The 16,464-nt window shown below is 36.6% G+C and overlaps 2 long non-coding RNA genes across 7 annotated transcripts in view; both read right to left on the bottom strand.

Moving 5' to 3' along the window:
- Positions 1 to 4,497: 4,497 nt before the first annotated feature.
- On the bottom strand, positions 4,498 to 7,062 carry LOC148787166 (uncharacterized). Its single transcript, XR_016066956.1, has 3 exons — positions 6,858 to 7,062; positions 5,109 to 5,327; positions 4,498 to 4,975 (listed from the first exon to the last, which is right to left on the bottom strand). It is a non-coding gene; the product is annotated as an uncharacterized LOC148787166 (long non-coding RNA).
- A 1,002-nt stretch (positions 7,063 to 8,064) lies between these two features.
- Positions 8,065 to 16,464, bottom strand: part of LOC148787165 (uncharacterized) — a 35,775-nt gene continuing 27,375 nt past the window's right edge. The window contains exons 7-12 of one of the 6 annotated variants that reach the window (XR_016066779.1): positions 15,594 to 15,812; positions 15,239 to 15,460; positions 13,848 to 14,066; positions 12,102 to 12,320; positions 8,607 to 8,825; positions 8,065 to 8,473 (exon numbers count right to left, since the gene is read on the bottom strand). This is a non-coding gene — a long non-coding RNA (uncharacterized LOC148787165). Of the gene's footprint in view, positions 8,474 to 8,606; positions 8,826 to 11,075; positions 11,202 to 11,324; positions 11,969 to 12,101; positions 12,321 to 13,062; positions 13,715 to 13,847; positions 14,067 to 15,238; positions 15,461 to 15,593; positions 15,813 to 16,464 lie in introns of those variants that run through there. The other 5 variants (XR_016066777.1, XR_016066776.1, XR_016066782.1 and 2 more) reach the window with 5 other exon arrangements.

Raw genomic sequence — 16,464 nt, 5'->3', positions numbered from 1 at the left:
ACAAAGATGCCTTTTTTTGTTGTTGATGGCATTGGGTGCAAAGCCAGGTATTCGTTTGAGAATTCATCAACCTCAAAGTCCTGCAAGCGGTGTCAAGAAACAACGTAATTTGGCTGCTGTTTGGACATAAACAAATTCCAATACATATGTTGTCAGTACGAGTCAAACAGTGATGCCATCATCATTAATGAATCTTTCTACACTAATTATGCAACAAAATCCACCCAATACGTTCGTGTACTATTCAAAAGGTTGTCACGCCATTTTGAGAGATATCCCAATGATGTAGCCTAAGTTTCAGACGATAAAGGTGGTTAATACTCAAGCCATGACCAGCCGATATATCTGTATCTCATTGCTCTAAAAATTGATTCTTTGCGCTATAATGATTATAATTTCTTGTGCATTTTCACATGTCTCTATATTAATTACTGTCCAGGGGTTATTAAAGTTCCAACTATTTCACAAATCCCTGGGAACAAGGTGTTACATGGTTGATTATAGCTAACAGCAACAATCAAGAAAAGCAAGTTTTTTGTATAAACAGAACCTCTATGAAATACCTTATTTTCAAACATAGTTGTAAACCTCATATCTTTGAGAACTTCACTCGTGAGACCTTTCTTATTCTTTGATGTTTTCTGTACATCTGTATCATCAATTCCCTAAATCTCATTCAACTCGTCATCCTCCTCAAGAAGTCGGGCTGCCAGAGACCGATTAACTTTCGGCAGCTTCCTCTTAATTTGTAAGATGAAAGATAAAAGAAATTGAATTCTGAACACTTGATAGGAAGAATGATATGAGTTCCAATATTAAATATGTGTCATAAGGCAGTTGAATTTACATGAATATATACATATATGTATAGAAACAAAATCTTTACTACGTCATAAACTTTATTCAAGTTAAAGTGCAGACAACAGAGAGAGTGCTTATAGTAAGTTTATTGATTTTGATAAATAACTAAATCTTCTAGCATTACCATCTTGTTCTTCTCAAGGTAATCAATCCTACCAAAGTAATTATCAGAAAAAAATTAGCAGTAACTGTAAACCAAGCACCCAACAATTCCCCCCTCAACCTCCCTGTAGCAGTCAATTTCTTTTCCTTTTTTCATGCCCTTTCCTCTCTACTGCTTTGGCTTTTCAAACCCTAAATAAAAGAAATAAGAATTTTGAGAAGTGGAAACATGTGGGTATTGATGGGGTTTAATGGTGGGAGGAGAACAGTAGTTTTTAGGGTTTTTACCAGTGGGGTTTACTTTCTTGGATTTTTGTGTCGCATCCACCTCCAACACCGCTTCTCCTGGGTGTGCTGATTGATGAAAGAAACACATCATCGCTTCCATCAACCGGAGTAATAAACCCTCCGCCAGTGGTATTAAACCCCAACCCCTCTGTTGGTTTTTCCTCTCTGTTTTTGAGGGGTTTTTAGAAAATCCTTCTTTTGCCATTTATCCTTCACTTCGAAAAATCTGCAGATATGAAAAGATACTGAAGACTTGATTACGTAAATGTGCATTCTGAACTTGTTTTTATGTGATGACTTCTGCATGCACAAAGAACGAAATTTTGCACCTGCTGTCCGAATGAAAACATGTGTCTCACCTAGGAGCTTGTATTTTCTTCTTGGATTTGGCCTTTGTGTTTTCATGCTCATCGTCTCACAATTCACTCACTGATGATACATCAGAACTACCGATAGCCTTTTCATCCTCATCTTCCACAGCTTCAAACTGCTCCTCCAACAAAGATGCCTTTTTTTGTTGTTGATGGCATTGGGTGCAACGTTAGGTATTCGTTTGATAATTCATCAACCTCAAAGTCCTGCAAGCGGTGTCAAGAAACGACGTAATTTGGCTGCTGTTTGGAGATAAACAAATTCCAATACATATGTTGTCAGTACGAGTCAAACAGTGATGCCATCATCATTAATGAATCTTTCTACACTAATTATGCAACAAAATCCACCCAATACGTTCGTGTACTATTCAAAAGGTTGTCACGCCATTTTGAGAGATATCCCAATGATGTAGCCTAAGTTTCAGACGATAAAGGTGGTTAATACTCAAGCCATGACCAGCCGATATATCTGTATCTCATTGCTCTAAAAATTGATTCTTTGCGCTATAATGATTATAATTTCTTGTGCATTTTCACATGTCTCTATATTAATTACTGTCCAGGGGTTATTAAAGTTCCAACTATTTCACAAATCCCTGGGAACAAGGTGTTACATGGTTGATTATAGCTAACAGCAACAATCAAGAAAAGCAAGTTTTTTGTATAAACAGAACCTCTATGAAATACCTTATTTTCAAACATAGTTGTAAACCTCATATCTTTGAGAACTTCACTCGTGAGACCTTTCTTATTCTTTGATGTTTTCTGTACATCTGTATCATCAATTCCCTAAATCTCATTCAACTCGTCATCCTCCTCAAGAAGTCGGGCTGCCAGAGACCGATTAACTTTCGGCAGCTTCCTCTTAATTTGTAAGATGAAAGATAAAAGAAATTGAATTCTGAACACTTGATAGGAAGAATGATATGAGTTCCAATATTAAATATGAGTCATAAGGCAGTTGAATTTACATAAATATATACATATATGTATATAAACAAAATCTTTACTACGTCATAAACTTTATTCAAGTTAAAGTGCAGACAACAGAGAGAGTGCTTACAGTAAGTTTATTGATTTTAATAAATAACTAAATCTTCTAGCATTACCATCTTGTTTTTCTCAAGGTAATCAATCCTACCAAAGTAATTATCAGGAAAAAATTAGCAGTAACTGTAAACCAAGCACCCAACAATTCCCCCCTCAACCTCCCTCTAACAGTCAATTTCTTTTCCTTTTTTCATGCCCTTTCCTCTCTACTGCGTTGGCTTTTCAAACCATAAATAAAAGAAATAAAAATTTTGAGAAGTGGAAACATGTGGGTATTGATGGGGTTTGATGGTGGGAGGCGAACAGTAGTTTTTAGGGTTTTTACCAGTGGGGTTTACTTTCTTGGATTTTTGTGTCGCATCCACCTCCAACACCGCTTCTCCTGGGTGTGCTGATTGATGAAAGAAACACATCTTCGCTTCCATCAACCGGAGTAATAAACCCTCCGCCAGTGGTATTAAACCCCAACCCCTCTGTTGGTTTTTCCACTCTATTTTTTAGGAGTTTTTAGAAAATCTTTCGTTTGCCATTTATCCTTCACTTCGAAAAATCTGCAGATATGACAAGATACTGAAGACTTTATTACGTAAATGTGCATTCTGAACTTGTTTTTATGTGATGTCTTCTGCATGCACAAAGAACGAAATTTTGCTCCTGCTGTCTGAATGAGAACATGTGTCTCACCTAGGAGCTTGTATTTTCTTCTTGGATTTGGCCTTTGTGTTTTCATGCTCATCATCTCACAATTCACTCGCTGATGATACATCAGAACTACCAATAGCCTTTTCATCCTCATCTTCCACAGCTTCAAACTGCTCCTCCAACAAAGATGCCTTTTTTTGTTGTTGATGGCATTGGGTGCAAAGCCAGGTATTCGTTTGAGAATTCATCAACCTCAAAGTCCTGCAAGCGGTGTCAAGAAACAACGTAATTTGGCTGCTGTTTGGACATAAACAAATTCCAATACATATGTTGTCAGTACGAGTCAAACAGTGATGCCATCATCATTAATGAATCTTTCTACACTAATTATGCAACAAAATCCACTCAATACGTTCGTGTACTATTCAAAAGGTTGTCACGCCATTTTGAGAGATATCCCAATGATGTAGCCTAAGTTTCAGACGATAAAGGTGGTTAATACTCAAGCCATGACCAGCCGATATATCTGTATCTCATTGCTCTAAAAATTGATTCTTTGCGCTATAATGATTATAATTTCTTGTGCATTTTCACATGTCTCTATATTAATTACTGTCCAGGGGTTATTAAAGTTCCAACTATTTCACAAATCCCTGGGAACAAGGTGTTACATGGTTGATTATAGCTAACAGCAACAATCAAGAAAAGCAAGTTTTTTGTATAAACAGAACCTCTATGAAATACCTTATTTTCAAACATAGTTGTAAACCTCATATCTTTGAGAACTTCACTCGTGAGACCTTTCTTATTCTTTGATGTTTTCTGTACATCTGTATCATCAATTCCCTAAATCTCATTCAACTCGTCATCCTCCTCAAGAAGTCGGGCTGCCAGAGACCGATTAACTTTCGGCAGCTTCCTCTTAATTTGTAAGATGAAAGATAAAAGAAATTGAATTCTGAACACTTGATAGGAAGAATGATATGAGTTCCAATATTAAATATGTGTCATAAGGCAGTTGAATTTACATGAATATATACATATATGTATAGAAACAAAATCTTTACTACGTCATAAACTTTATTCAAGTTAAAGTGCAGACAACAGAGAGAGTGCTTATAGTAAGTTTATTGATTTTGATAAATAACTAAATCTTCTAGCATTACCATCTTGTTCTTCTCAAGGTAATCAATCCTACCAAAGTAATTATCAGAAAAAAATTAGCAGTAACTGTAAACCAAGCACCCAACAATTCCCCCCTCAACCTCCCTGTAGCAGTCAATTTCTTTTCCTTTTTTCATGCCCTTTCCTCTCTACTGCTTTGGCTTTTCAAACCCTAAATAAAAGAAATAAGAATTTTGAGATGTGGAAACATGTGGGTATTGATGGGGTTTAATGGTGGGAGGAGAACAGTAGTTTTTAGGGTTTTTACCAGTGGGGTTTACTTTCTTGGATTTTTGTGTCGCATCCACGTCCAACACCGCTTCTCCTGGGTGTGCTGATTGATGAAAGAAACACATCATCGCTTCCATCAACCGGAGTAATAAACCCTCCGCCAGTGGTATTAAACCCCAACCCCTCTGTTGGTTTTTCCTCTCTGTTTTTGAGGGGTTTTTAGAAAATCCTTCTTTTGCCATTTATCCTTCACTTCGAAAAATCTGCAGATATGAAAAGATACTGAAGACTTGATTACGTAAATGTGCATTCTGAACTTGTTTTTATGTGATGACTTCTGCATGCACAAAGAACGAAATTTTGCACCTGCTGTCCGAATGAAAACATGTGTCTCACCTAGGAGCTTGTATTTTCTTCTTGGATTTGGCCTTTGTGTTTTCATGCTCATCGTCTCACAATTCACTCACTGATGATACATCAGAACTACCGATAGCCTTTTCATCCTCATCTTCCACAGCTTCAAACTGCTCCTCCAACAAAGATGCCTTTTTTTGTTGTTGATGGCATTGGGTGCAACGTTAGGTATTCGTTTGATAATTCATCAACCTCAAAGTCCTGCAAGCGGTGTCAAGAAACGACGTAATTTGGCTGCTGTTTGGAGATAAACAAATTCCAATACATATGTTGTCAGTACGAGTCAAACAGTGATGCCATCATCATTAATGAATCTTTCTACACTAATTATGCAACAAAATCCACCCAATACGTTCGTGTACTATTCAAAAGGTTGTCACGCCATTTTGAGAGATATCCCAATGATGTAGCCTAAGTTTCAGACGATAAAGGTGGTTAATACTCAAGCCATGACCAGCCGATATATCTGTATCTCATTGCTCTAAAAATTGATTCTTTGCGCTATAATGATTATAATTTCTTGTGCATTTTCACATGTCTCTATATTAATTACTGTCCAGGGGTTATTAAAGTTCCAACTATTTCACAAATCCCTGGGAACAAGGTGTTACATGGTTGATTATAGCTAACAGCAACAATCAAGAAAAGCAAGTTTTTTGTATAAACAGAACCTCTATGAAATACCTTATTTTCAAACATAGTTGTAAACCTCATATCTTTGAGAACTTCACTCGTGAGACCTTTCTTATTCTTTGATGTTTTCTGTACATCTGTATCATCAATTCCCTAAATCTCATTCAACTCGTCATCCTCCTCAAGAAGTCGGGCTGCCAGAGACCGATTAACTTTCGGCAGCTTCCTCTTAATTTGTAAGATGAAAGATAAAAGAAATTGAATTCTGAACACTTGATAGGAAGAATGATATGAGTTCCAATATTAAATATGAGTCATAAGGCAGTTGAATTTACATAAATATATACATATATGTATATAAACAAAATCTTTACTACGTCATAAACTTTATTCAAGTTAAAGTGCAGACAACAGAGAGAGTGCTTATAGTAAGTTTATTGATTTTGATAAATAACTAAATCTTCTAGCATTACCATCTTGTTTTTCTCAAGGTAATCAATCCTACCAAAGTAATTATCAGGAAAAAATTAGCAGTAACTGTAAACCAAGCACCCAACAATTCCCCCCTCAACCTCCCTCTAACAGTCAATTTCTTTTCCTTTTTTCATGCCCTTTCCTCTCTACTGCGTTGGCTTTTCAAACCATAAATAAAAGAAATAAAAATTTTGAGAAGTGGAAACATGTGGGTATTGATGGGGTTTGATGGTGGGAGGCGAACAGTAGTTTTTAGGGTTTTTACCAGTGGGGTTTACTTTCTTGGATTTTTGTGTCGCATCCACCTCCAACACCGCTTCTCCTGGGTGTGCTGATTGATGAAAGAAACACATCTTCGCTTCCATCAACCGGAGTAATAAACCCTCCGCCAGTGGTATTAAACCCCAACCCCTCTGTTGGTTTTTCCACTCTATTTTTTAGGAGTTTTTAGAAAATCTTTCGTTTGCCATTTATCCTTCACTTCGAAAAATCTGCAGATATGACAAGATACTGAAGACTTTATTACGTAAATGTGCATTCTGAACTTGTTTTTATGTGATGTCTTCTGCATGCACAAAGAACGAAATTTTGCTCCTGCTGTCTGAATGAGAACATGTGTCTCACCTAGGAGCTTGTATTTTCTTCTTGGATTTGGCCTTTGTGTTTTCATGCTCATCGTCTCACAATTCACTCGCTGATGATACATCAGAACTACCAATAGCCTTTTCATCCTCATCTTCCACAGCTTCAAACTGCTCCTCCAACAAAGATGCCTTTTTTTGTTGTTGATGGCATTGGGTGCAAAGCCAGGTATTCGTTTGAGAATTCATCAACCTCAAAGTCCTGCAAGCGGTGTCAAGAAACAACGTAATTTGGCTGCTGTTTGGACATAAACAAATTCCAATACATATGTTGTCAGTACGAGTCAAACAGTGATGCCATCATCATTAATGAATCTTTCTACACTAATTATGCAACAAAATCCACTCAATACGTTCGTGTACTATTCAAAAGGTTGTCACGCCATTTTGAGAGATATCCCAATGATGTAGCCTAAGTTTCAGACGATAAAGGTGGTTAATACTCAAGCCATGACCAGCCGATATATCTGTATCTCATTGCTCTAAAAATTGATTCTTTGCGCTATAATGATTATAATTTCTTGTGCATTTTCACATGTCTCTATATTAATTACTGTCCAGGGGTTATTAAAGTTCCAACTATTTCACAAATCCCTGGGAACAAGGTGTTACATGGTTGATTATAGCTAACAGCAACAATCAAGAAAAGCAAGTTTTTTGTATAAACAGAACCTCTATGAAATACCTTATTTTCAAACATAGTTGTAAACCTCATATCTTTGAGAACTTCACTCGTGAGACCTTTCTTATTCTTTGATGTTTTCTGTACATCTGTATCATCAATTCCCTAAATCTCATTCAACTCGTCATCCTCCTCAAGAAGTCGGGCTGCCAGAGACCGATTAACTTTCGGCAGCTTCCTCTTAATTTGTAAGATGAAAGATAAAAGAAATTGAATTCTGAACACTTGATAGGAAGAATGATATGAGTTCCAATATTAAATATGTGTCATAAGGCAGTTGAATTTACATGAATATATACATATATGTATAGAAACAAAATCTTTACTACGTCATAAACTTTATTCAAGTTAAAGTGCAGACAACAGAGAGAGTGCTTATAGTAAGTTTATTGATTTTGATAAATAACTAAATCTTCTAGCATTACCATCTTGTTCTTCTCAAGGTAATCAATCCTACCAAAGTAATTATCAGAAAAAAATTAGCAGTAACTGTAAACCAAGCACCCAACAATTCCCCCCTCAACCTCCCTGTAGCAGTCAATTTCTTTTCCTTTTTTCATGCCCTTTCCTCTCTACTGCTTTGGCTTTTCAAACCCTAAATAAAAGAAATAAGAATTTTGAGATGTGGAAACATGTGGGTATTGATGGGGTTTAATGGTGGGAGGAGAACAGTAGTTTTTAGGGTTTTTACCAGTGGGGTTTACTTTCTTGGATTTTTGTGTCGCATCCACCTCCAACACCGCTTCTCCTGGGTGTGCTGATTGATGAAAGAAACACATCATCGCTTCCATCAACCGGAGTAATAAACCCTCCGCCAGTGGTATTAAACCCCAACCCCTCTGTTGGTTTTTCCTCTCTGTTTTTGAGGGGTTTTTAGAAAATCCTTCTTTTGCCATTTATCCTTCACTTCGAAAAATCTGCAGATATGAAAAGATACTGAAGACTTGATTACGTAAATGTGCATTCTGAACTTGTTTTTATGTGATGACTTCTGCATGCACAAAGAACGAAATTTTGCACCTGCTGTCCGAATGAAAACATGTGTCTCACCTAGGAGCTTGTATTTTCTTCTTGGATTTGGCCTTTGTGTTTTCATGCTCATCGTCTCACAATTCACTCACTGATGATACATCAGAACTACCGATAGCCTTTTCATCCTCATCTTCCACAGCTTCAAACTGCTCCTCCAACAAAGATGCCTTTTTTTGTTGTTGATGGCATTGGGTGCAACGTTAGGTATTCGTTTGATAATTCATCAACCTCAAAGTCCTGCAAGCGGTGTCAAGAAACGACGTAATTTGGCTGCTGTTTGGAGATAAACAAATTCCAATACATATGTTGTCAGTACGAGTCAAACAGTGATGCCATCATCATTAATGAATCTTTCTACACTAATTATGCAACAAAATCCACCCAATACGTTCGTGTACTATTCAAAAGGTTGTCACGCCATTTTGAGAGATATCCCAATGATGTAGCCTAAGTTTCAGACGATAAAGGTGGTTAATACTCAAGCCATGACCAGCCGATATATCTGTATCTCATTGCTCTAAAAATTGATTCTTTGCGCTATAATGATTATAATTTCTTGTGCATTTTCACATGTCTCTATATTAATTACTGTCCAGGGGTTATTAAAGTTCCAACTATTTCACAAATCCCTGGGAACAAGGTGTTACATGGTTGATTATAGCTAACAGCAACAATCAAGAAAAGCAAGTTTTTTGTATAAACAGAACCTCTATGAAATACCTTATTTTCAAACATAGTTGTAAACCTCATATCTTTGAGAACTTCACTCGTGAGACCTTTCTTATTCTTTGATGTTTTCTGTACATCTGTATCATCAATTCCCTAAATCTCATTCAACTCGTCATCCTCCTCAAGAAGTCGGGCTGCCAGAGACCGATTAACTTTCGGCAGCTTCCTCTTAATTTGTAAGATGAAAGATAAAAGAAATTGAATTCTGAACACTTGATAGGAAGAATGATATGAGTTCCAATATTAAATATGAGTCATAAGGCAGTTGAATTTACATAAATATATACATATATGTATATAAACAAAATCTTTACTACGTCATAAACTTTATTCAAGTTAAAGTGCAGACAACAGAGAGAGTGCTTATAGTAAGTTTATTGATTTTGATAAATAACTAAATCTTCTAGCATTACCATCTTGTTTTTCTCAAGGTAATCAATCCTACCAAAGTAATTATCAGGAAAAAATTAGCAGTAACTGTAAACCAAGCACCCAACAATTCCCCCCTCAACCTCCCTCTAACAGTCAATTTCTTTTCCTTTTTTCATGCCCTTTCCTCTCTACTGCGTTGGCTTTTCAAACCATAAATAAAAGAAATAAAAATTTTGAGAAGTGGAAACATGTGGGTATTGATGGGGTTTGATGGTGGGAGGCGAACAGTAGTTTTTAGGGTTTTTACCAGTGGGGTTTACTTTCTTGGATTTTTGTGTCGCATCCACCTCCAACACCGCTTCTCCTGGGTGTGCTGATTGATGAAAGAAACACATCTTCGCTTCCATCAACCGGAGTAATAAACCCTCCGCCAGTGGTATTAAACCCCAACCCCTCTGTTGGTTTTTCCACTCTATTTTTTAGGAGTTTTTAGAAAATCTTTCGTTTGCCATTTATCCTTCACTTCGAAAAATCTGCAGATATGACAAGATACTGAAGACTTTATTACGTAAATGTGCATTCTGAACTTGTTTTTATGTGATGTCTTCTGCATGCACAAAGAACGAAATTTTGCTCCTGCTGTCTGAATGAGAACATGTGTCTCACCTAGGAGCTTGTATTTTCTTCTTGGATTTGGCCTTTGTGTTTTCATGCTCATCGTCTCACAATTCACTCGCTGATGATACATCAGAACTACCAATAGCCTTTTCATCCTCATCTTCCACAGCTTCAAACTGCTCCTCCAACAAAGATGCCTTTTTTTGTTGTTGATGGCATTGGGTGCAAAGCCAGGTATTCGTTTGAGAATTCATCAACCTCAAAGTCCTGCAAGCGGTGTCAAGAAACAACGTAATTTGGCTGCTGTTTGGACATAAACAAATTCCAATACATATGTTGTCAGTACGAGTCAAACAGTGATGCCATCATCATTAATGAATCTTTCTACACTAATTATGCAACAAAATCCACTCAATACGTTCGTGTACTATTCAAAAGGTTGTCACGCCATTTTGAGAGATATCCCAATGATGTAGCCTAAGTTTCAGAGGATAAAGGTGGTTAATACTCATGCCATGACTAGTCGATATATCTGTATCTCATTGCTCTAAAAATTGATTCTTTGCGCTATAATGATTATAATTTCTTGTGCATTTTCACATGTCTCTATATTAATTACTGTCCAGGGGTTATTAAAATTCCAACTATTTCACAAATTCCTGGGAACAAGGTATTACATGGTTGATTATAACTAACAGCAGCAATCAAGAAAAGTAAGTTTTTTTGCATAAACAGAACCTCTATGAAATACCTTATTTTCAAACATAGTTGTAAACCTCATATCTTTGAGAACTTCACTCGTGAGACCTTTCTTATTGTTTGATGTTTTCTGAACATCTGCATCATCACTTCCCTAAATCTCATTCAACTCTTCATCCTTCTCAAGAAGTCGGGCTGCCAGAGACCGATTAACTTTCGGCAGCTTCCTCTTAATTTGTAAGATGAAAGATAAAAGAAATTGAATTCTGAACACTTGATAGGAAGAATGATATGAGTTCCAATATTAAATATGAGTCATAAGGCAGTTGAATTTACATAAATATATACATATATGTATATAAACAAAATCTTTACTACGTCATAAACTTTATTCAAGTTAAAGTGCAGACAACAGAGAGAGTGCTTATAGTAAGTTTATTGATTTTGATAAATAACTAAATCTTCTAGCATTATCATCTTGTTCTTCTCAAGGTAATCAATCCTACCAAAGTAATTATCAGAAAAAAATTAGCAGTAACTGTCAACCAAGCACCCAAACATTCCCCCCTCAACCTCCCTCTAACAGTCAATTTCTTTTCCTTTTTTCATGCCCTTTCCTCTCTACTGCTTTGACTTTTCAAACCATAAATAAAAGAAATAAAAGTTTTGAGAATTGGAAACATGTGGGTATGGATGGGGTTTGATGGTGGGAGGCGAACAGTAGTTTTTAGGGTTTATACCAATGGGGTTTACTTTCTTGGATTTTTGTGTCGCATCCACCTCCAACACCGTTTCTCCTGGCTGTATTGATGAATGAAACACATCTTCGCTTACATCAACCGGAGTAATAAAGCCTCCGCCAGTGGTATTAAACCCCAACCCCTCTGTTGGTTTTTCCTCTCTGTTTTTGAGGGGTTATTAGAAAATCCTTCTTTTGTCAATTATCTTTCACTTCGAAAAATCTGCAGATATGACAAGATACTGAAGACTTGATTACGTAAATGTGCATTCTGAACTTGTTTTTATGTGATGACTTCTGCATGCACAAAGAACGAAATTTTGCTCCTGCTGTCCGAATGAAAACATGTGTCTCACCTAGGAGCTTGTACTTTGTTCTTGGATTTGGCCTTTGTGTTTTCATGCTCATCGTCTCACAATTCACTCGCTGATGATGCATCAGAACCACCAATAGCCTTTTCATCCTCTTCTTCAACAGCTTCAAAATGCTCCTCCAGTAAAGATGCCTTTTTTTGTTGTTGATGTCATTGGGTGCAAAGCCAGGTATTTGTTCGAGAATTCATCAACCTCAAACTCCTGCAAGCGGTGTCAAGAAACGACGTAATTTGGCTGCTGTTTGGAGATAAACAAATTCCAATACATATGTTGTCAGTACGAGTCAAACAGTGATGCCATCATCATTAATGAATCTTTCTACACTAATCATCAAACAAAATCCACCCAATGCATTCGTGTACTATTCAAAAGGTTGTCACGCCATTTTGAGAGATATCCCAATGATGTAGCCTAAATTTCAGAGGATAAAGGTGGTTAATACTGAAGCCTTGACCAGCCGATATATCTGTATCTCATTGCTCTAAAAATTGATTCTTTGCGCTATAATGATTATAATTTCTTGTGCATTTTCACATGTCTCTATATTAATTACTGTCCAGGGGTTATTAAAATTCCAACTATTTCACAAATTCCTGGGAACAAGGTATTACATGGTTGATTATAACTAACAGCAGCAATCAAGAAAAGTAAGTTTTTTTGCATAAACAGAACCTCTATGAAATACCTTATTTTCAAACATAGTTGTAAACCTCATATCTTTGAGAACTTCACTCGTGAGACCTTTCTTATTGTTTGATGTTTTCTGAACATCTGCATCATCACTTCCCTAAATCTCATTCAACTCTTCATCCTTCTCAAGAAGTCGGGCTGCCAGAGACCGATTAACTTTCGGCAGCTTCCTCTTAATTTGTAAGATGAAAGATAAAAGAAATTGAATTCTGAACACTTGATAGGAAGAATGATATGAGTTCCAATATTAAATATGAGTCATAAGGCAGTTGAATTTACATAAATATATACATATATGTATATAAACAAAATCTTTACTACGTCATAAACTTTATTCAAGTTAAAGTGCAGACAACAGAGAGAGTGCTTATAGTAAGTTTATTGATTTTGATAAATAACTAAATCTTCTAGCATTATCATCTTGTTCTTCTCAAGGTAATCAATCCTACCAAAGTAATTATCAGAAAAAAATTAGCAGTAACTGTCAACCAAGCACCCAAACATTCCCCCCTCAACCTCCCTCTAACAGTCAATTTCTTTTCCTTTTTTCATGCCCTTTCCTCTCTACTGCTTTGACTTTTCAAACCATAAATAAAAGAAATAAAAGTTTTGAGAATTGGAAACATGTGGGTATGGATGGGGTTTGATGGTGGGAGGCGAACAGTAGTTTTTAGGGTTTATACCAATGGGGTTTACTTTCTTGGATTTTTGTGTCGCATCCACCTCCAACACCGTTTCTCCTGGCTGTATTGATGAATGAAACACATCTTCGCTTACATCAACCGGAGTAATAAAGCCTCCGCCAGTGGTATTAAACCCCAACCCCTCTGTTGGTTTTTCCTCTCTGTTTTTGAGGGGTTTTTAGAAAATCCTTCTTTTGTCAATTATCTTTCACTTCGAAAAATCTGCAGATATGACAAGATACTGAAGACTTGATTACGTAAATGTGCATTCTGAACTTGTTTTTATGTGATGACTTCTGCATGCACAAAGAACGAAATTTTGCTCCTGCTGTCCGAATGAAAACATGTGTCTCACCTAGGAGCTTGTACTTTGTTCTTGGATTTGGCCTTTGTGTTTTCATGCTCATCGTCTCACAATTCACTCGCTGATGATGCATCAGAACCACCAATAGCCTTTTCATCCTCTTCTTCAACAGCTTCAAAATGCTCCTCCAGTAAAGATGCCTTTTTTTGTTGTTGATGTCATTGGGTGCAAAGCCAGGTATTTGTTCGAGAATTCATCAACCTCAAACTCCTGCAAGCGGTGTCAAGAAACGACGTAATTTGGCTGCTGTTTGGAGATAAACAAATTCCAATACATATGTTGTCAGTACGAGTCAAACAGTGATGCCATCATCATTAATGAATCTTTCTACACTAATCATCAAACAAAATCCACCCAATGCATTCGTGTACTATTCAAAAGGTTGTCACGCCATTTTGAGAGATATCCCAATGATGTAGCCTAAATTTCAGAGGATAAAGGTGGTTAATACTGAAGCCTTGACCAGCCGATATATCTGTATCTCATTGCTCTAAAAATTGATTCTTTGCGCTATAATGATTATAATTTCTTGTGCATTTTCACATGTCTCTATATTAATTACTGTCCAGGGGTTATTAAAATTCCAACTATTTCACAAATTCCTGGGAACAAGGTATTACATGGTTGATTATAACTAACAGCAGCAATCAAGAAAAGTAAGTTTTTTTGCATAAACAGAACCTCTATGAAATACCTTATTTTCAAACATAGTTGTAAACCTCATATCTTTGAGAACTTCACTCGTGAGACCTTTCTTATTGTTTGATGTTTTCTGAACATCTGCATCATCACTTCCCTAAATCTCATTCAACTCTTCATCCTTCTCAAGAAGTCGGGCTGCCAGAGACCGATTAACTTTCGGCAGCTTCCTCTTAATTTGTAAGATGAAAGATAAAAGAAATTGAATTCTGAACACTTGATAGGAAGAATGATATGAGTTCCAATATTAAATATGAGTCATAAGGCAGTTGAATTTACATAAATATATACATATATGTATATAAACAAAATCTTTACTACGTCATAAACTTTATTCAAGTTAAAGTGCAGACAACAGAGAGAGTGCTTATAGTAAGTTTATTGATTTTGATAAATAACTAAATCTTCTAGCATTATCATCTTGTTCTTCTCAAGGTAATCAATCCTACCAAAGTAATTATCAGAAAAAAATTAGCAGTAACTGTCAACCAAGCACCCAAACATTCCCCCCTCAACCTCCCTCTAACAGTCAATTTCTTTTCCTTTTTTCATGCCCTTTCCTCTCTACTGCTTTGACTTTTCAAACCATAAATAAAAGAAATAAAAGTTTTGAGAATTGGAAACATGTGGGTATGGATGGGGTTTGATGGTGGGAGGCGAACAGTAGTTTTTAGGGTTTATACCAATGGGGTTTACTTTCTTGGATTTTTGTGTCGCATCCACCTCCAACACCGTTTCTCCTGGCTGTATTGATGAAAGAAACACATCTTCGCTTACATCAACCGGAGTAATAAAGCCTCCGCCAGTGGTATTAAACCCCAACCCCTCTGTTGGTTTTTCCTCTCTGTTTTTGAGGGGTTTTTAGAAAATCCTTCTTTTGTCAATTATCTTTCACTTCGAAAAATCTGCAGATATGACAAGATACTGAAGACTTGATTACGTAAATGTGCATTCTGAACTTGTTTTTATGTGATGACTTCTGCATGCACAAAGAACGAAATTTTGCTCCTGCTGTCCGAATGAAAACATGTGTCTCACCTAGGAGCTTGTACTTTGTTCTTGGATTTGGCCTTTGTGTTTTCATGCTCATCGTCTCACAATTCACTCGCTGATGATGCATCAGAACCACCAATAGCCTTTTCATCCTCTTCTTCAACAGCTTCAAAATGCTCCTCCAATAAAGATGCCTTTTTTTGTTGTTGATGTCATTGGGTGCAAAGCCAGGTATTTGTTCGAGAATTCATCAACCTCAAACTCCTGCAAGCGGTGTCAAGAAACGACGTAATTTGGCTGCTGTTTGGACATAAACAAATTCCAATACATATGTTGTCAGTACGAGTCAAACAGTGATGCCATCATCATTAATGAATCTTTCTACACTAATCATCAAACAAAATCCACCCAATACATTCGTGTACTATTCAAAAGGTTGTCACGCCATTTTGAGAGATATCCCAATGATGTAGCCTAAATTTCAGAGGATAAAGGTGGTTAATACTCATGCCATGACTAGTCGATATATCTGTATCTCATTGCTCTAAAAATTGATTCTTTGCGCTATAATGATTATAATTTCTTGTGCATTTTCACATGTCTCTATATTAATTACTGTCCAGGGGTTATTAAAGTTCCAACTATTTCACAAATCCCTGGGAACAAGGTATTACATGGTTGATTATAACTAACAGCAGCAATCAAGAAAAGCAAGTTTTTTGCATAAACAGAACCTCTATGAAATACCTTATTTTCAAACATAGTTGTAAACCTCATATCTTTGAGAACTTCACTCGTGAGACCTTTCTTATTCTTTGATGTTTTCTGAACATCTGCATCATCACTTCCCTAAATCTCATTCAACTCTTCATCCTCCTCAAGAAGTCGGGCTGCCAGAGACCGATTAACTTTCGGC

Source organism: Sesamum indicum, linkage group LG8 (assembly GCF_026168435.1).
Source record: "Sesamum indicum cultivar Baizhima isolate 11 linkage group LG8, ASM2616843v1, whole genome shotgun sequence".
NCBI classification, from domain to species: domain Eukaryota; kingdom Viridiplantae; phylum Streptophyta; class Magnoliopsida; order Lamiales; family Pedaliaceae; genus Sesamum; species Sesamum indicum.
This window is presented reverse-complemented; position numbering and strand designations above follow the sequence as displayed.